Raw genomic sequence first — 21,197 nt, 5'->3', positions numbered from 1 at the left:
GGAAGAGAGGATGCCCTGCTGAATTTGTCGGGATTACCTCATTGGGTCATTCCATACAAAGTGTGTCTAGAGGTTTCCACATTACTATCACACATTATGTGTGAACATTTGCATATGTTCCCAATGAACAATGCTAAAAAGTTTTACTTTTCCCAATATAATACTTCCAGATATCATTATTAGTTTGGTCCCTTAGCACAACTGCAGAAAGTGCACCCTTGATTTAGATGACTTTAAGAAGCGATATCTCCGGCAATATTTACTTGAAAGAAACAAAAGTAGACAGTCTCGAACAACTTATTGGTCCTACATTAGAAAATTTTGCTATCCTACAGCTTTCTGATAGTTTGAAATCTGAGAGGGCAAAAGTTGAGTGATTTTGTAGAAGTGTCAAAAATAACTATTTTAGTCCATTTTTACAGTGTATCCTGTTTATGTGTGTTATTACTTCATCTGAGGAGGTCAGGTTTGAATAAACTTTTTGATGCAACTGGTTGCCTGTACTGTTCGCATTGTATCCGTAATTCTGCAGTAGCTGACTCCTGTGATGATCAAGGTTTGAAATTTTACAAAAGTGTGCTCCAAACTCTTTTACACCATTTTCATTAAAACCTCATCTTCTAAATAACATAAAAAATTTATTTGGTTCTCTAGTGCAAGTATGTAAGGCCCTAAACGATGAAAACAGGATGGAAGTGCTTTTAAAATATGCTCATATTCCGCTGGTACTTAAATGTGAAATCTTTTCTTATGTTCTACAATTGTTTAGTAATCTCTGGAGAAAGTAAATATTGAAAGTCCTGATGACTAGGAAGTGAGGTCAACTTCTTACAACACAGAAAACTTCAAGAAATGGCTACCTTTTTGTCATGGCTAGAGGTCTGCTCGAATAAGAAAAGTGCAATCCACAAGGTCCTTATCCGCATCCGCATATATTAAAGTTTTGAATGAGTAATTAATAGCAACAGACAGTAGTACTTAGAATTATGGTATGTAGTGACATAGTTATTGTTAGGGTGCCATTTCTGCTCCAACTTAACTACTTTTGACTTCTTAAATCACAGGAAATGCTCTATAGCTTCTCTGAAGCAGACCATTCCAAACAGGAAAGCATTGGCGCGCACACAGTAGCGGCTCGGATGTCTTGAGATTGGAAATGCTATTTAAAAAAATAAAATTCAATGTAATAGTATTAAATGATGAAAATACGTGTATAGAAACAATTATATTTCGCTGCTCTTGTGCCAAGGCAGCTCGACAGTTTTTTTTTTTTTGTACTCACTGCTTGGATGTGTCAAATTTTGAAGCCATTCATGTCAGCTGGTGATTATATTATAGCTTACGCGTTCAGTCTTCGTCATTTCCAGGTGAAAATATTTGCAGTATTAGGCATTCACTGTAAAACTTTGGCGCACCTGTGAAAAAGTCAAACTGCCAACAATAATTGACGTTTGGAAGAAATAATTCGTCTTCCAAAGAGTGACAACAAAATAAGTGGTTATAGAAATTAGGAGTGGTTGGATGAGGTATCAGTTCCTTAGCACTCACTGCACTGTACTTGGCCCCCACATCAATAAGAAACTGCTGTCTCGAGAAACCCAGATCCACACGCAACTTCGAATGGTAAAATGTCTTTGCTGACAAGATTGATAAGTTTTTCTGTCGTGGCTGTCTTCAAATTTGGTGGAACTTCAGGAACTTTCACGTCTCTCTTGGTATTTAAATAAGTAATTATGCTACTTTGTCGAGCCTGATACGAATGTTTTAGCAAATTTGAAGTTCCAATTTTGTGTCCAGTGTAGGAATACACTTTTTTACATGCGAAACAAGCCACTATATCTTTTATCTTTTCGTTGCCATCAAATATATATGCAAATTTTTTCCAAATTGGCGATTTCAATTTGTTTTCCTTCATGAATGTAAAATCACCTTACACGAAATTGTATCCATCGGTATGGTGTTCATTTGAAGAAAGAACTCACTAATATTTGCTACGATGCACGTTGTCACTAGGTCACTGCAAAGTGCTAACTGAAGGCAGTGGAAAATTGCAACGGGCACCTGTCTGGTAGACAGTGGACAGGTTTGCCACCCAGAGAGCATTTCACAGGCCACACAAAAGACACGGTATCGGAAACGGATTAGGCGTACAGCTACGTTGGTCGTAGCCAGGAGCTGAGGACAACAGACATCCGCTCTACCAGGGCTTGCAAGATTCCAATAATGTCAACAGACTTGGAAGTTTTGAACTAACATTGCAACATACGTACTGGGCAGGTGCCTTGCTCATTATCCGCAGATGACCCGCGGATATCCGCGTTGGTAGCGATTTTATCCGCCAAGTAACAAATACCGCATCCACGCAGACCTCTAGTCATGGCTCATCATAACGTAGTTCAGCCTGTTTTTCTGCTACAATACCTGCACAATCAAACCAGTTACTTAAATTTTAACAGTGCACTGAATGTCTTTGTAGTAAAATTGTTGCATAGCAGCTAGCTTAAAGTTTTACACCATTGCCACATTGCGTAAGTTTTGAGGAAGTTCATAGCAGTCTGCTTTACCTTATCATCATCATCATCATCTTCTTCTTCTTCTTCTTCTTCTTCTTCTTCTTCTCCTCCTTCTCCTCTCTTTTTTGATTCATGTTATAGAGAATACTGAGTATGTCTTTTTATTGTGCATTGCTGTTAATCTGCTAGTTAAATTCCAGTTTAAAGTGTAGCATATTTTATATTTGCATAGTTTGCAGTTTATGTGAACGAATGGAAAAATTGTATAAATGTGTTTCTATAGACAATGGTGGCTTAACCACTGCTGCTTTCTTTTAAAATGAGAAAACCAGCATCCTCATCACCATAGGGACCATGCCTGATAGCTGTGCAACAGCAGTCACTGGTGGGTTTCTCCTTTGCACATGATCCCAAGCCTGATAATACCCTCCTTTGTGTCAGAGGGCAAAGTCAGAAGAGGTTAAGCTTTTGTTTCCTTCAAGCTACTTGAATTCATTAAGGTTTGCATTAAGTTGTTGCAGGATGTCATGAGGAAAACAATACTGCCAGGCAACAATGTCATGGAGGGTGCTGGAATAACACCAGTAATGTGCTGTTCCAGAACCCAGGACTTGGCACCGATTGATGGTAATGAAATGAATTCGCAGAACCCTGTGGTTGCTTGTAAGCACAAGTCTCGACTTATATTTGCAGTACACCCTTCTTTTTCATAAATGCCTGCAGCATATTGTCCTGCTGGAGGACTGATATGTTTCACTTCTGCACTGTGAGAGTGTTAATGACGTTACATTTGATTCATGAGCAAAAAGAAATTGATAGAAATACAGTGCTACAAGGAGAATGTTTTCAACGTGGGCTTACTTCAGCAGGAAGTAGAGAAAATTATTTTTTGCTAATCGATACAGTAATCCTGGTCAGCAGATCCTCAAGTGATACATCATCCTTTGTGGCCAAAATGAGGGACAGCATAGTGAAGGAGATGCATTAACATTGGACTTCCACTCAGGACAGTATGCCCCCTGCAAGCCTCACCAAAAAAACTTTTGAAATGAAAATATCTGAGAGAGTTCTACTGAGCAGAAGGATTGTTTAATGAGCTTTATACACCCACATGGCCTAGCAAATTCATTATATTGATCATCAAGGGAGTGGCAAGTCCTAAGTTCCCTAACAGTGCATTACTGCAGTTATCCTTCTGTGGCCAACAAGAGTTTTTGTCTGACATTCTACAGCAAATAAATGAAGCTGTAAAAAAAATCAAGTAGCTTGAAAGAAACATAAGCTTAAGATACTAAAAAGACCTCTTCTAGCTTTGTCCTCAGACACAAAAAAGTAGGATCCTGTCTTTTCTCACCCTAAAATAAACCAGTAGTAGTTAAGCCACTTTTTTGGCATTTCTACAAAATTTGTGTATTTTGCCCTCTGTAAATTATTGGAAAGCAGTAGGAGAATTAAATTCTATGTTCAAAATTCATGTTTTTGTTAGTTATTACATGCAAAGTTTCAGTTTTATGTTACAGTTATTTCTGGATATATAAAAAGTTTAACTTCAGTTTTTTTCATATCTTTTTCAACTGACTTTCCATCAATTCATCTATTGAAAATTGCTCAAGGATCTTTATTATTATTTTATTTAAGAGAGCAAAAAAGTTGTACAAGGTCTTCAGGCTTTGTTTCAAAAGAATTTTGCTGGAGAACTATATCTCTGGAGGTGTTGTATAGCTGAAAGTAAAACTTTACCAATGTTCTTTGGGAACATGTGCAAACGTTTACACAAAGTTTCAGCATAATCAGTGATGGAACATTTCCCGATCTTAGACCCTTGACATGGAGTGGCCCCATTATTAACTTCTAGTGTAAAAGTATTTGCATGTCAAGAATATGTTGTTGCAAAGATGCACAAGAATTGTATGGTGGATGAAGTATTTATACAGATGTTTTGGTGGAGTTGTATTTAACACAACAAAGTGTCTGTAAAGAAATCTGTTGGTGAAATAGACGTAAAACTCCGTGTTGATTTTATATGCAGATAATAATTGTATTATACGAAAGTATTTGATCTCAGATGTTCCCTGATCTGTTGTGCATATTCTGTACACAAAATTTCAATTTGTACACCCACATGCTGCATGAAAAGCATTGCCACATTTGAATGTTGCATTTTTGTTTGTTTGTTACAAACCATATAGCTATTTACTTTTTAGCACAAGAAACTCACTGTCTCCGTTGCAGAAAAAACTTCGAGCTGAGCTATATTTATACTTGTTGCTAGAGTTATTTTGGGATTTTGTACGTGTAATGGAAATGGCCAGCAGAGTGTAACATTCGATTTTTTGCAGCTGAAACAAGGAACAAAATGTGGAACATACAGTTGACATGAATATTTAATGACAATTAAATTTCCTTTGCCTTTAGATATCAGTAGGTGTCCATTTCTTATTAGTAAATTCTGTATTGCTGTATCTATTTCCAGTGTTGTTAAATATGTTTGTTGTGAGAGCATTACAGTTGTTACAAGTGAAGTCGTGAACTTGCTTCATTTTTACACTATATATTATTGTGACCATGGCCTCATTTCTCCATTGTGGTTAAGCAGAGTCTTCCCATTATGATTAGTAAAATAAAAACATAGAACACTGCTTTTGTTTTTGTGTGTAATGCAAACACACAAGAAGGTACGAAAAGGGATTGAGAGATGTACATATCACAGTCCTTGCCCCTAAATCACAAAAATAAAATTTTTAAAAATAGTAATTTGTTCACAATTCTAATACAACACCAAAAAAATAGCTGTGTGGAGTCACTACAAAAATGCACTCGCAAAAGGTTAAGTGATTATATAATTGTTGAGGAGCTGGTAGAGGTTGCAGTGTCCATGACTTTGTGCTTCAAATAAGAGATGGTGTTCAGAATGAGATTTTCACTTTTCAGCAAAGTGTGCGCTGATATGAAACTTCCTGGCAGATTAAAACTGTGTGCCGGACTAAGACTTTAACTCGGTACCTTTGCCTCTCGCGGCCAAGGGCTCTACCAACTGAGCTACCCAAGCACGACTCACAACCTGTTCTCACAGCCTCAGTTCTGCCAGTACCTCGTCTCTTTCCTTCCAAACTTCACAGAAGCTCTTCTGCGAACCTGTGAGGACAGATTGTGAGTCGTGCTTGGGTAGATCAGTTGGTAAAGCACTTGCCTGAGTTCGAGTCTCAGTCTGCCAGGAAGTTTCAAGAGATGTTACTGTTCAGTTGGTCTCATACAGGTTGGTCATTCATCTGTGAGACAGCCTTCTACTGTGTGAAGACAGCATATCTGTGCATGATACTGGCCCAAAACGTGATTTGCTCACTTTCCTAGTGAACCTGTGTGGCTGCATGCACTGGTACCTGGCTGCCTCCACACACTGCTATGTCAGCAGGCATCAGAGAAATCATGTACTCTTTGGTGAACACCACCGATCTAGACTGCACTGTGGGTGTTGACTTGCCCACCTTCTTCGCTCACCATGGTACTGGGGATTTGTAGTGCTGCTCATAATTCATAGAGATTTGGTTTATTGAGTGGAGATGGTTGTGTATTATTAGAGTCAATGCAGCCCTCCCAGTTACCTTCAAAAAAGTTTCACAGAAATCTGTTGCATTTTCTTCCGAGTATTTACAACCAATAATTTGTAGGTAGTGGTTGTTAGCTGCTGTTGACAGCAGGTGGCTACTGTCTAGTCAATTTTTTTCCAGAAACTTTTGCCATTTGCCTGATTTAACTAAATCAAGAAGAGCATAAAATATAAAGAACCCTTCAAAGTGAGAACAGAAGTCTTCCTGATATCACTATAATTACTTTAATGGGATACACAATTGCCCAAACCTTTGCAGTAATGCATTACACATGCAAACTATTAAAAAAAAATTGCACCACATACGACTTGCATACTTTGAAGTATTTCAGTTGTTCTATTGGGAATTTTTCTCAAAATACTACTATTACCATGTACAATAGTACTATGTACAACAACTTGTATATAGGAGGTACCAGTAAAACTACTTTCACAGTAGGGCTTTGATTGCTGCTCATGAATGCAGTTCGTGAATACTTTTCAGTCACCATGGCATGAAGGGCACTTGAGTCTTAAGACCTTGTGCACCAGGTCATTTTAGGCCAAAAATGGTTATCTGCATGGGACATTGCCCACTGAATGTGTGTACACCATATGAGGAACACTTGATATTGTGAGAGACACTTCTAATCAGCATTAAGTGAAGTCTATTGTAATCCTCACGTAAGTACCAATATTTATTCAACACATGTGATCTTTCTCTAACAACAGATTAAAATTGCCTATTAGCTCATGAAACCAAGCAGTAATAGTTACTGATTAATTCTGATATGAGTACTACAAGTACTACTATTTCATCGTGCATGTGTGCTGAAATTATAAAACTCAGTTCCACTGAAGTATTGTATTGGAATAACACAGCGATCAGCTGAGTCACTCCAGTATCAGGTTGCCTTAAATTTGTTGTCTACCAAATTTCACATGTCCAGCCTGTGGTAACGGTGTCTTTCCCACTGCATGCACCCTCACTGGCATGTGAGTGATGTTACACATATTGATATGTTTGTATATTCCATTTGCACATCCAGCAGGGTTACTAGGGGCTCAAATTCCTGTAGTATTGCTATTGTTTGGATGTTTAGTTTAAAAATAATAATAAAAAAAAACAGTTATCAGTGTCTCCAAAATCAGTTTTTCGTTACAACAAAGTATTCAGTGTTGTGAAACTTCCGGCCATGGTATAACTGTGCAGGTCTTGAACCCTGACTAGCTTTTAGAGGGCAACTGGCTGGTTGGGTTACATCGTAATGTTCCCGACCCGTGTGTTAGATTGTACGTATTTGTTCTGTGTAACACACCATTTAGTTCACTTATTTCCAATACAAATATACTCATATGCTATGTACATTGCCAGAATGCTTTTTTGAGATATGAGTGTGCATGTATACTGGGAGCATAAAGCAGGCACGACTCGAAAAAGAAATTCAGCAATTCTGTAGCTTACAAAAACATACACAAACTTTCGCTTTCAAAAAACTGCAAAAATGACTTCCTGAAACATGGTTGTGAATAGTAGGGTGCGGCACTACAGGGAGCAATGAGTAATGTGAAACAGCCTCTCTTTGTAATCCCTACCTCTCTTACAATTAGGGTCTTATGTATATTTAAGGATTGTCTTAAACCACACAAAGACTGATCACGAACTGTATTTTCCAGACCATGTCTTCTTATTCTGAATGTCAATCAATAGATCATTCAGGACTGGAGTACTTGTATTTATGTGCCCCAGTAATTGCTGAAAGACAGTAGATATCAGAAGTTAGTCCATCATTATCAGGGGTAATTTTGCTTTTGGTTGTAATGCTAAACATTAACAGTTATTTTGTAGTTATTTGACTCATTATCTGCCACTATCCTATATCTCCTTATTCTTTTGACTTCTGAAAACATGGCAGAAGATTATTCAATAAGTCTTTGTCCCTACTCTTATTTCCTCATTTCTTATGTGATATCTTAATATTTCACTTTTTAATTTTAGGTCCTGCAGGTTTGTTGCTTGATATTTAATCTGCTCTTAATTATTTCTAGTTACTTTAATTATCTTTTTATGTATATGTTTGAATTTTACTTGGTTTGTATTAAAATCTTGCATCTGGATCAGCATTTGTTACCTCATCTAAATCTATTGCTTCTCATAAGGTTACAGGCCTATTATTTTTCTTCAATGCCTTCTTTTTCCTTCTAATGTGTTACATGCTCCCCCTCTCCTCCAGCCCAACTTTTCCTCCTCCTCCTCCTCCTCCTCCTCCTCCTCCTCATTCTTTTTACTTTCCATTCTACTCTCCATATTTCTGTAACATGAACTCTGTTATAATGTGCTGCTAATTGTCTACATTATATATTTCATCTTATTAACATTACCTCCCTCTCAATTCAGTTTATGCATTTCTCTTTTCACAGTTCCAGCTGCTTATCCCTGTGTTAATTTCTGAGCAACTCATCAACCAGCTTTACAGTTGTAGTAGTAGTAGTAGTAGTAGTAGTTGTTGTTGTTGTGGTCTTCAGTCCTGAGACTGGTTTGATGCAGCTCTCCATGCTAATCTATCCTGTGCAAGCTCTTTCATCTCCCAGTACCTACTGCAACCTACATCCTTCTGAATCTGCTTAGTGTATTCATCTCTTGGTCTCACTCTACGATTTTTACCCTCCACGCTTCCCTCCAATGCTAAATTTGTGATCCCTTGCTGCCTCAGAACATGTCCTACCAGCCGATCCCTTCTTCTAGTCAAGTTGTGCCACAAACTTCTCTTCTCCCCAATCCTATTCAATTCCTTCTCATTAGTTACGTGATCTACCCACGTAATCTTCAGCATTCTTCTGTAGCACCACATTTCGAAAGCTTCTATTCTCTTCTTGTCCAAACTATTTATTGTCCATGTTTCAGTTCCATACAACGCTACACTCCACACAAATACTTTCAGAAACGACTTCCTGACACTTAAATCTATACTCGATGTTAACAAATTTCTCTTCTTCCGAAACGCTTTCCTTGCCATTGCCAGTCTACATTTTATATCCTCTCTACTTTGACCATCATCAGTTATTTAGCTCCCCAAATAGCAAAACTCCTTTACTACTTTAAGTGTCTCATTTCCTAATCTAATACCCTCAGCATCATCCGACTGAATTCGACTACATTCCATTATCCTTGTTTTGCTTTTGTTGATGTTCATCTTATATCCTCCTTTCAAGACTATCCATTCCATTCAACTGCTCTTCCAAGTCCTTTGCTGTCTCTGACAGAATTACAATGTCATCAGCAAACCTCAAAGTTTTTATTTCTTCTACATGGATTTTGATACCTACTCCGAATTTTTCTTTTGTTTCCTTTACTGCTTGCTCAATATATAGATTGAATAACATAGGGGAGAGGCTACAACCCTGTCTCACTCCCTTCCCAACCTCTGCTTCTCTTTCATGCCCCTTGGCTCATAACTGCCATCTGGTTTCTATACAAATTGTAAATAGCCTTTCGCTCCCTGTATGTTACACCTGCCACATTTAGAATTTGAAAGAGAGTATTCCAGTCAACATTGTCAAAAGCTTTCTCTAAGTCTACAAATGCTAGAAACGTAGGTTTGCCTTTTCTCAATCTTTCTTCTAAGGTAAGTCGTAAGGTCAGTATTGCCTCACGTGTTCCAACATTTCTACGGAATCCAAACCGATCTTCCCTGAGGTCGGCTTCTATCAGTTTTTCCATTCGTCTGTAAATAATTTATGTTAGTATTTTGCAGCTGTGACTTATTAAGCTGATAGTTCGGTAATTTTCGCATCTGTCAACACCTGCTTTCTTTGGAATTTGGAATTATTATATTCTTCTTGAAGTCTGAGGGTATTTCGCCTGTCTCGTACATCTTGCTCACCAGATGGAAGAGTTTTGTCGGGACTGGCTCTCCCAAGGCCGTCAGTAGTTCTAATGGAATGTTGTCTACTCCCGGGGCCTTGTTTTGGCCCAGGTCTTTCAGTGGTCTGTCAAACTCTTCACGCAGTATCGTATCTCCCATTTCATCTACATCCTCTTACATTTCCATAATATTGTCCTCAAGTACATCGCCCTTGTATAGACCCTCTATATACTCCTTCCACCTTCCTGCTTTTCCCTCTTTGCTTAGAACCGGGTTTCCATCTGAGCTCTTGATATTCATACAAGTGGCTCTCGTTTCTCCAAAGGTCTCTTTAATTTTCCCGTAGGCTGTATCTATCTTACCCCTAGTGAGATAAGCCTCCACATCATTACATTTGTCCTCTAGCCATCCCTGCTTAGCCATTTTGAGACCTTTGTATTCGTTTTTGCCTGCTTCTTTTACTGCATTTTTATATTTTCTCCTTTCACCAATTAAATTCAATATTTCTTCTGTTACCTAAGGATTTCTACTAGCCCTCGTCTTTTTACCTACTTGATCCTCTGCTGCCTTCAGTACTTCATCCCTCAGAGTTACCCATTCTTCTTCTACTGTATTTCTTTCCCTCATTCCTGTCAATTGTTCCCTTATGCTCTCCCTGAAACTCTGTACAACCTCTGGTTTAGTCAGTTTATACAGGTCCCATCTCCTTAAATTCCCACCTTTTTGCAATTTCTTCAGTTTTAATCTACAGTTCATAACCAATAGATTTTGGTCAGAGTCCACATCTGCCCCTGGAAATGTCCTACAATTTAAAACCTGGTTCCTAAATCTCTGTCTTACCATTATATAATCTATCTGATTCCTTTTAGTATCTCCGGGATTCTTCCATGTATACAACCTTCTTTTATGATTCTTGAACCAAGTGTTAGCTATGATTAAGTTGTGCTCTGTGCAAAATTCTAACAGACGGCTTCCTCTTTCATTTCTTAGCTGCAATCCATATTCACCTACTATGTTTCTTTCTCTCCCATTTCCTGCTGTCGAATTCCAGTCACCCATGACTATTAAATTTTCGTCTCCCTTCACTACCTGAATAATTTCTTTTATCTCATCATACATTTCTTCAATTTCTTCATCATCTGCAGAGCTAGTTGGCATATAAACTTGTATCACTGTAGTAGGCATGGGCTTCGTGTCTATCTTAGCCACAATAATACGTTTACTATGCTGTTTGTAGTAGCTTACCCGCACTCATATTTTTTTATTCATTATTAAACCTACTCCTGCATTACCCCTATTTGATTTTGTAATTATAACCCTGTATTCACCTGACCAGAAGTCTTGTTTCTCCTGCCACCAAACTTCACTAATTCCCACTACATTTAACTTTAACCTATCCATTTCCCTTTTTAAAATTTCTAACCTACCTGCCCGATTAAGGGATCTGACATTCCACGCTCCGATCCGTAGAACGCCAGTTTTCTTTCTCCTGATAATGACGTCCTCTTGAGTAGTCCCCGCCCTGAGATCCGAATGGGGACTATTTTACCTCTGGAATATTTTACCCAAGAGGACGGTATCATCATTTAACCGTACAGTAAAGCTGCATGCCCTCGGGAAAGATTGCGGCTGTAGTTTCTCCTTGCTTTCAGCCGTTAGCAGTACCAGCACAGCAAAGCCGTTTTGGTTATTGTTACAAGGCCAGATCAGTCAATCATCCAGACTGTTGCCCCTACAACTACTGAAAAGGCTGCTGCCCCTCTTCAGGAACCACACGTTTGTCTGGTCTCTCAACAGATACCCCTCCGTTGTGGTTGCACCTACGGTATGGCTATCTGTATCGTTGAGGCACACCTCCCCACCAACGGCAAGGTCCATGGTTCATGAGGGGAGGGCTTTACAGTTATCCAGTACAAACAGTTATCCAGTAGAAATTATTGTCTTCAGTTTGAAGAAGCTCTCCATACTAGTCCACCTTGTGCAAGTCTCACTCTGCAAGCTTCCTCCTGTAGCATTAATACCACATTTCGGAAGCTTCTATTCCTTTTTTGTCTGTACTATCACATATATTCCCCTCCCATGTTAGGCTACACTCACAAAAAATATTTTCAGAAAATATATCCTTAACCTTAAATTTATTTTAACATATTTCACTTGGTCCGCAGCTCGTGGTCTCGCGGGTAGCGTTCTCGCTTCCCGAGCACGGGGTCCCGGGTTCGATTCCCGGCGGGGTCAGGGATTTTTCACCTGCCTCGTGATGACTGGGTGTTTGTGTCGTCTTCATCATCATCATCAATCATCCCCATTACGGTCGGAGGAAGGCAATGGCAAACCACCTCCACTAGGACCTTGCCTAGTATGGCGGCGCGGGTCTCCCGCGTCGCTCCCCTACGCTCGGTAAACGGAGTATGGGACTCATCATCATCATCATATTTCACTTATTCAGAAAAAGGATTTTTTTTACTACAGATCTGCATTTTACATCCCCCCTCTCTATGCCATCAGCTATTTTGTATAAGAAAGTCCTAGAGTCAGTAGTGTTTCCTCACATGTTCATACATTTCTCTGAAATGCAAAATGGTCTTCGCCGAGATACTTTCCATGAGTCTTTCTGTTCTACTGTAAATCATTTGCTGCTTTATTTTGCAACCATGACTTATTAAACTTATGGTGCAGTATCAGCTGTCAGCATCTTCCTTGTCTGCAGCTGGAATTATAGCATTCTTCTCACTGTCTGAGGGTATTTTACTTGTCTCGTGTCTTGCACATCAGGTGGAATTATTTTGTTATAGTTGATACCGCCGAAGATCTTAATTAGTTGGAAGGAATGTTGTCTACCTCAGGAAACTTGTTTTGACTAGATCTTTCACTGCTCTCTTACATTAGTTTAATATACCTACTGCCTCACATTCACCTGTAAGGGGCAGTCAAATGAAACAGATGGAAAGAAAGTAAGTAAATTGTCTATTCTTTCATAAGTAATCACTGTAACTGTTAATACATTTATCCCACTGTGAGACAAGAGGGGCAAATCCTTCACGGACAAATGTTTTGTATTGCCTTTGGACTGCTGCTATACCTCGTGTTGCCAAGGTTGTTTCAACTATGCTGCAGAAGTTTTGCTAAATCCTTCACGGACAAATGTTTTGTATTGCCTTTGGACTGCTACTATACCTCGTGTTGCCAAGGTTGTTTCAACTATGCTGCAGAAGTTTTGCTGGAAAGCACTTACACATCCTCTGTTCTGTCCCAATCTCTCCTTGTGCGATTTGCCCTGAAGAAAAATATTTGTGGCTGTCAATTTGCTGTGGATGAAGAAGTGTGTGCCTGGATACAATCAGGGTTCCTTAGGCAATTGCAAACATTTTTCCATGAAGGCATGGACCATCTTGTCTCACAGCAGGATTAATATCCACTGCCGGGGGGGGGGGGGGGGGGGGGGGGGGTAAGAATCACGCCTGGAAAGATGTCATCGATTCTGAACCATGTCACCTGGGAGGCTGCTGCATGATGGTATTGTCTCCAGTCGAACAAGTGGGGGGTATGATGGGACGAGAAGCGACCTGTCAACCAACAACTCTTACAGTACCACGTGAACAGGTTCCCAGGACAGCATGTGCTATTTGTACGATTGACTGGGTGCCGGTGTCGGCATCCACATTGCCGCCAGTGGAGGCTACACCATGTACTAATATGGGTATTTCAGCATGGGTCAATACCTGCTATTGATCTGTAAATGTAATCGTTTCATGTACTCCATATGCACTGTTACCACAATAAGTAGTGAGTGAATTCAAAACTTCTAAAAGGATGTATCTTTTTTCCTGCAGTGTATTAACAGTTATGGTGATTACTTTTGAAAGAATAAACAGTTTTTCCTATCTGTCTCATTTTCATTTGACTGCCCTTTATGCTTCCTCTTGCCTAGCTATCTTAATTTCAAGATCATTTCTTTTGTATAGTCCTTCTGTATATTTCTTTCAGCTTTCCCTTTAATTAGTGCTGGATTGCCATGTGAGCTTTTTATAATCTTAAAGTGGCTTCTCTTTTCTTCAGAAGTGTATTCAATTTTCTTATAGGCGATATCTATGTTTCCTATAGTTGTGCGTTCTTCTACAGCTTTGCATTTCTGCTCTAGCCATTTCTGTTTCACTTGATGCATTTTATTATTTCTACTTGCATCAATTAAATTTAATATATCAGATGTTATCCAAGGATATGTACCAGCCCTTATCTTTTTCCCTATTTGTCCGTATCCTAAACATATGCATTCATTTTTTACAGTGTTCCTTTGTCCTAATTCAGTCAACAGAGTCCTAATGCTGCCTTCAAAACTCTAAACAACTTGTTCCCTTCAGCTTATCCAGAATTCAGCGCCTTAATATCCCACCTTTCTACAGTATTAATCTAAAGTTCAAAACAAGTAAATTAAAGTCCACACCCGCATCTGCCCGTGGAAATATTTAAAAAGTGATTGTTAAATCTGCCTTATTATATAATCTGTTTGAAACCTTTTGGTGTCTCGAGGTCTCTTCAACGTTTAAAGCCTCTTTTCATGATTCTTAAACCAAGTGTTAGCAATGATTAAATTGTTCTCTGTGTGAAATTCTGCCAGTACTAACAGAATAATTTCTTTTATCTCATCATACATTCTTTCAATGTATTCACCAGTGGACCTAGCAGGTATTTAAACTTGTATTACTGTGGTGGTTGTTGGCTTGTTGACTGTTTTGGCTACAACAATATGTTCACTATGCTGTTCATTGTAGCATACCTGCAGTCTTATTTTCGTATGAATTGTTATATCTACTACAATTTACACCTATTAGAATTTCTAGTGATAATACTGTATTTACCTGACTAGAGGTGGTGCTGTTCTGCCATCGCAATCCCCTTTATATCTAAATTCAACATATCCATGTCTCTCCTTAAATTCTCTAAACTACGTATACAGTTAAGGAATTAATATTTCATGCTCTGGCCTGAAGAATGTCTGTCCTGTTTTTCCAGATGATGACTCTTTCAAATAGTCTTCATCTGGAGATCCAAGTGGGGAACTATTTCACATGTAGGTGGCTGTAGTTTCCACTTGCTTTCAGCTATTTGCAGTATCTACATAGGAAATGTCAGGTTGGCTTATGTTACAAGGTCAGATCAGACAACAATCCTCATCAGGAGCAACTGTCTGTTAGTGCTTTCCATAGATACACCTCCATTGTTGTCACATCTATAGTACCACTCGTGTCTTGTTGCAGCACACAAGTCAGCTCATTGTGACAAAATCCATGCTCCATGTTAAAAAAAAAGGGGGGGGGGGGAGAGAACACTAAGTATGTTATTACAGGCATAGCATATATGAGCATTTGTGCTAAACATTTTTCCCTGTTGAAGCACATAGAGGTTACTTCTTTTTATATATCTTCTAACATTGTCATTGGTGGTAGCTGGCCTGTAGCAATTCATGTTATGTGGGTCTTGCAGTATCTCAAAGTCTGGCAAGGTATCACCGCATGGTTGAACATCAGTGACCATCTCAATTCCTGCGTTACTGTTGTGAGTTCTATTGCTGATTGCCTAAGGAAAATTCAGGATTCAACCATGCAGGTTAGTAGTTGCACTTTGCTTGTTGTCTCAACCTAACTTTTTACTATTGTCTCTCTGGAGAGTAAATTACCACAATAACAGTTAAAATGGAATTAATTATTGCATAAATGGATGATTACTCAAGAGTTCTCTTTATGCTTCAGGTTAGTGGTGTACATTTGGGCTTTCAGATGAATTGTTGGTAACATTTTTACACATAATGCTTCAAAAATTGCCATCTGTGTTCTCAGATGCACAGAGTTTAGTTGCCGTTGTACTTACTGTCTGGACTGTTGGGAGTTCAGGCTTCAAGTACAATTTTATATTTCTTTAATCAGACCTAGTGATATGCAGTACTTTGCCCAAAAAAACTCTCCCCACTACCTATTAGCTCTGGACACTAACACAAAGATGACAATGAATGAAAAGAATCGCACACCTAGGCTGAAAGATGACACAGGTTCTCCAAGGACACTCACCAACACCATACTACCACATTAGCTCTCAGCAAATTAAACTGAATCCCTGACTTCCTTACTTTATACATTTGGATAGTAACTCTGCCAGTTTTTTAATCAACTGTTTCTCTGACTGAACTGCTGAAAACTCTACTCATAGATAACATATAAGTCCCAGAACATACTGGAGGCAAGTAATATAATTTTCTGTTGTTGTAGAAACACTAGATTCCTTTAGACGTTGAATCAAGAAGTTCCAAAAGAATATGTGTTTCAGAACTGTTTGTGATAAATCATGTGTGCCCTGCATTCTTAATGACTGATATTAATTAGGATCTATCAATTTGCATAACTACCTTGTTATGTAATTTATTAGAGACACTGCGAATTGTGGCCATCCAGATCATAAATAGGACTTCTTATTTTTTTAACTGCCGAGTAGAATCCTCTTCAGACAGCATATATCATTCTGCACTGTGGTCATTATTGAGGATTTTTTAATTCTCTATTGCAGCTGCAATTACCATTTTGACTGCCATGAGGGTTCTGGTGGGCACAGTAGAGGTTCACACCGGACATCATGTGCCGCCAGAGGCCACATGCCTTACTATGTGCTGTACAGTACATAAGGCAGTATTGTTCATTAATTTGTATTTCTTGATTGTGTTGATGCCACTGTACAAGATATCAGGTGTGGTATCTTGTTTGACATTTTGAACTATTTTTTTGCAGCTTTACACACCATCCAAAAATATACTGTGCTAAACAGAGTGAAGCATGTGGGCACCAGCATGCACACAATTGTAGGAGTGAACCTCTGCTATGTCCAGCGGCAACCTCGTGGCAGTCAGTGTGTCAGACAATAGTATGCATGCTTTATGCCTGCTTTTTAAGTATAAGCAGACTGAAAAATTTGGCAAAACGTTATAAAAGTAGAGCTACACTAACAAAATGAAAATCAATGGAACTCTAGCTAATGTTCCTTTGTTTGAACTATGGCAATTTGGCTTCGCTCCTTCAAGTGCTTTTCTGTCAGGTTCTCATGAGTAAGTAGTGCCTGAAGGTAACCAACAACAAATAGATCGTGCTGTCTCCAATAAAAATACAAACATTTGCAATGATGAATACTAAATAACGCACTAATTTGTAATACAGTACTGATCTAAAAACTGATAGTGAGAAAGACAAGCATGTATATTGGGAGGAAAATTAGAGTTAAACTTCCCATTAATGAGATGTGGAATATTGGAAAGGTCTGCACCGTGGGAGGAATTTGGTGATGACATTTTTCAAAGTAGATATTCTCACATCTAACTTTCAGTATAGGTAAATCGGAATCTGCATGGCCGGAAAAGGATTGGAATGCCACCTATCCCAAGTCGAATGCCTCAGTCACTGAGTCACCGTGCTTAACAGGGTTTATGGCTACATGCAAATACTAAGGACATAAGTGAAGATCTGTACTTACGTAACACATCTGTATGTATGTCTCCTTCCTATACAGGTAGATATTCAGTTGTGCAGTGCCTACACAAGTTGTCAATAACAACATGCATATACCATTGTTACTTATACTGGCAACAGGCCAGTTTATGGCCCAAGTGGCATAAGCAGTTGATTGGTATGTCAAGCTGAGAGGGTCTTTCATCACTTTCGGCTATTATGCCACTTCCAATCCTTTCCTTTAATGCTCTTTCTTTTTGTGCAGCCTCTTTTCTTCTCTTCGTGCTATTCTATAATCTCATACAGATCATCAGTTACAGTTTACCTGCTGCATTCTCATTTAACTCTATAGACCCAGAAAATGGCAGTTAAAGTCCTATGTTTCAAAAACCAAGCGAGTGAAAGAAAAATTGCAGGCTCTATATGTGATGACAAAAATTGCGATATTTCAGGTCACCCACTGAAGAAGCCTTGTTAAAAAGATGAAACATTTCTGGGTGTATGTGCCACTTAAAAAATCAATGTGTGGCATGCAAAAAGTATTTTTTCTTCTTTTCCACAGACATGAGTGACTCCTATACATTTCAATAACTTCAGCAACTGTCTGATGGTTATGTGCCACATCAAAATTCACTATGTATACACAGACAAGAACCGCTAGACTGAACAGATGACTGAAATACATTTTGTGGTGATCTCTTGTCCACACACTACAATTTGTCAATGCTGATGTGTTTGGTACCCACAGATTTGAGCAGTTTTAATCAAAGCTCCAACTTCAACTTTCAGGTTTGTGCACATGTCATATTCCCACAAATCCTCTGTCCACACACAATAATCTGTCTGCGTGGATATGATGTGAGCAGACATTTGCAGAGGCAGAATATTCCATGTGGATGAGCGTAATGCTGTAAAGAATCTGTATTACAAAAGCAAAGAGTTAACAATTGAACTTTGTATGGAAACTATGGATAGGCCCTGATATATTACATCCCAGTTCATGCACTCTTTAATAAATGTATTACCAAAAACTTTAACACAAGATAATTATGTGAGTAATTACAGGAACTCTAAATGGCGCCCTGTATTCTAGCACCAAAAATCATTATGAATCTACCTGTTAACATAAAATAGGAAACAGAAGCCACAGAAGAAATTAAACAACCACTTTTTTTCTGCACAAACAGTATGTGTGGAACTGCTTACCTAACTCTGAGGTTGGTCAGTGGATGGCGTGCTATCAATTTCTTCATGTTGGCAGTAATTACACTGTTAAACTTTGGTTATTTCTGTAGAATTGCAGATTAACTGTCAATAAAATTAATTAGTATTTTGGTGATTGTGGAATATGTTTCATTCCAACACCATCATAAAGGATGATGAGTTCCACATTCAGTCAAAGTAACCACAATCTATAAATCTTATCAGTCAAAGTAACCACAATCTATAAATCTTAGTATTGTTATCTCAGTATCAAAAAATGGCTCTGAGCACTATGGGACTTAACTGCTGAGGTCATCAGTCTCCTAGAACGTAGACCTACTTAAACCTAATTAACCTAAGGACATCACACACATCCATGCCTGAGGCAGGATTCGAACCTGCGACCATAGCAGTCGTGCGGTTCCAGACTGTAGCACCTACAACCGCTCGGCCACTCCGGCTAGTGTGTCATTATCAAGTATAGTTATTCTCTCCAGGGCACCATCTTGTCATACCACTGATCTTGTGGATTTAAAGGCTCACGCGAAGCTGAGAGCTTTGCCAGTGGTAGCGAAGCCAATGGCATGGTCTTCCAAACCTTTGAGGTCTCAGCATATAAACCTGATGGAGCGTGCCCTGCAACATGCATTCCCTACCCATGTTTGTTACCATAGTCCGTCACCAAACTCTCCGGGTACCCAACTCAAGATGTGATGTGATGTGATCAAACCCGTAAACATGAGTTTTGTGCCTACGAACTACGATTTGCGGACAGCATTGGTTTTCTGTTATCGTTTGAAGAAAACTGCTGCAGAATCGTGTCGAACATACTCCTGGAAAACCGCAGCGTTTCGAGTGGTTCAAAAAATTCAAAAGTGGTGATTTTGACGTGAGGAACGGCGAGCGCGAGAAACCACTGAAAAAGTTCGGAGACAACGAATTGCGGGCCCTATTGGATGAAGCTGATACTCAAACTTTAACAGGAACTCGCGGAACAATTTAATGTTACGCAGAAAGCCGTTTCTGTTCGTTTGAAAGCTATGGGAAAAGTGCAGAATGTGGCAAAATGGGTTCCACATGAACGGAATGAAAGACAGATACAAAAGAAAGTCGTTTCTCCATCGAATAGTAACAGGTAATGAAAAATGGATATATTTTGAGAATACGAAGTGTCGTAAATGATGGGTGAATCCAGGAAAACCATCGACATCCACTCCAAGACCAAATAATTTTGGAAAAAAGTGGGAAAGGAAGGGTGTCATTTATTATGTGCTGCTGCTAAAACCTGGTGAAACCGTTAACACACATCGCTACTAACAGCAAATGATTACTTTAAATCGTGCGTTACGCGAAACACGACCGGAATATGGAAAAAGACAACACAAAGTCCTAGTGCTCCTTGATGAAGCTCCATCACATACAACAGAACGGGTAAGGGAAACAAACGAGTCGTTCAGTTGGGCAATACTAGGGGATGCGGCTCATTCTCCTGACTTACAAGGGGACCTTCGGAAGTGTAAATACCGGATTTTGATGGGTCTCAGATATGTTGTAGAGGGACATGCTCTTGAGTATGACGCTATCTTCTATTTTAGCGACGGGCATTGGTTTCCGAGAAAATTGATTTTGAAGTTCACTGCGCGTTGTAATACGCATAACGTTACCCATGTTCCAACCAAGTGAGCGTGGCGCAGTGGTTAAGGTCTACAGCTGCCATGCTGGATGTACAGTGTTCGGGTCCTTTCCCTGATTTTGCCTTTTTTTATTTTATTTTTTTTTTAAATCAGAAAAGTCCGATATTTTCCCGTTTTACAAACGGTGTACGTTGTGTGAAATTATTAAGAAATTTTCAGTTTTGCCGTAATAAATTAATTTTCACGTCATTACAGAATCTTACTATCGAAACTATCCACTCAGAATAACTGCGACAGCAGGGTGGGCTTTATATAGCCATGGCATTATAATGTCTCAAAGCGTCAAGCCGACGTAAGGCAGAGGCTTCCAGGCGCTTCTGCTCCAGTCCTTTTTATGTTGCTGCAGCCGTAGCACTGGCCAGCCGACGCCAGACTTTACCCGAAGTTCATGCACCAGGACAAATTCTAAGTGTGCCCGCAGCTATCATGATTCTCACTACTCGTTTTCAGTTAACCAACTTACTACTGTAATAATTATTTGTTTTAACTCGTTACTGAATGTATTTTAAAAAGTAACTATCGTCAAACAAGGAAAATAAAAAATTCCACCATGATTTCGTGATTTTACAAAGGGTAATATAACTAATAATTTTCTTAAATTATTGGGGGCCCCGCCCCCCACAAACGAATTTGTGAGGGGCTGAGACCCCATTGAGTCGGCACCTGTGCCTCTGTCAAACAGAAAGCGGACTGTCCGTGTGGACATCCCGTGCGAACTCTGTGTATTGTGACAGTGTATCGCCCTAGCCCCCGCCTTTTATTTGGCTATGGCGATATAATTTCATAAAACACAGAGTTCTTACGGACAGTCCTCTCTGTATTATGAACCTGTATCGCCATAGTGAAACAAA

The sequence above is a fragment of the Schistocerca gregaria genome, chromosome 2 (assembly GCF_023897955.1).
Source record: "Schistocerca gregaria isolate iqSchGreg1 chromosome 2, iqSchGreg1.2, whole genome shotgun sequence".
In the NCBI taxonomy this organism is placed as follows: domain Eukaryota; kingdom Metazoa; phylum Arthropoda; class Insecta; order Orthoptera; family Acrididae; genus Schistocerca; species Schistocerca gregaria.
Note: the sequence above shows the minus strand (reverse complement) of the source record.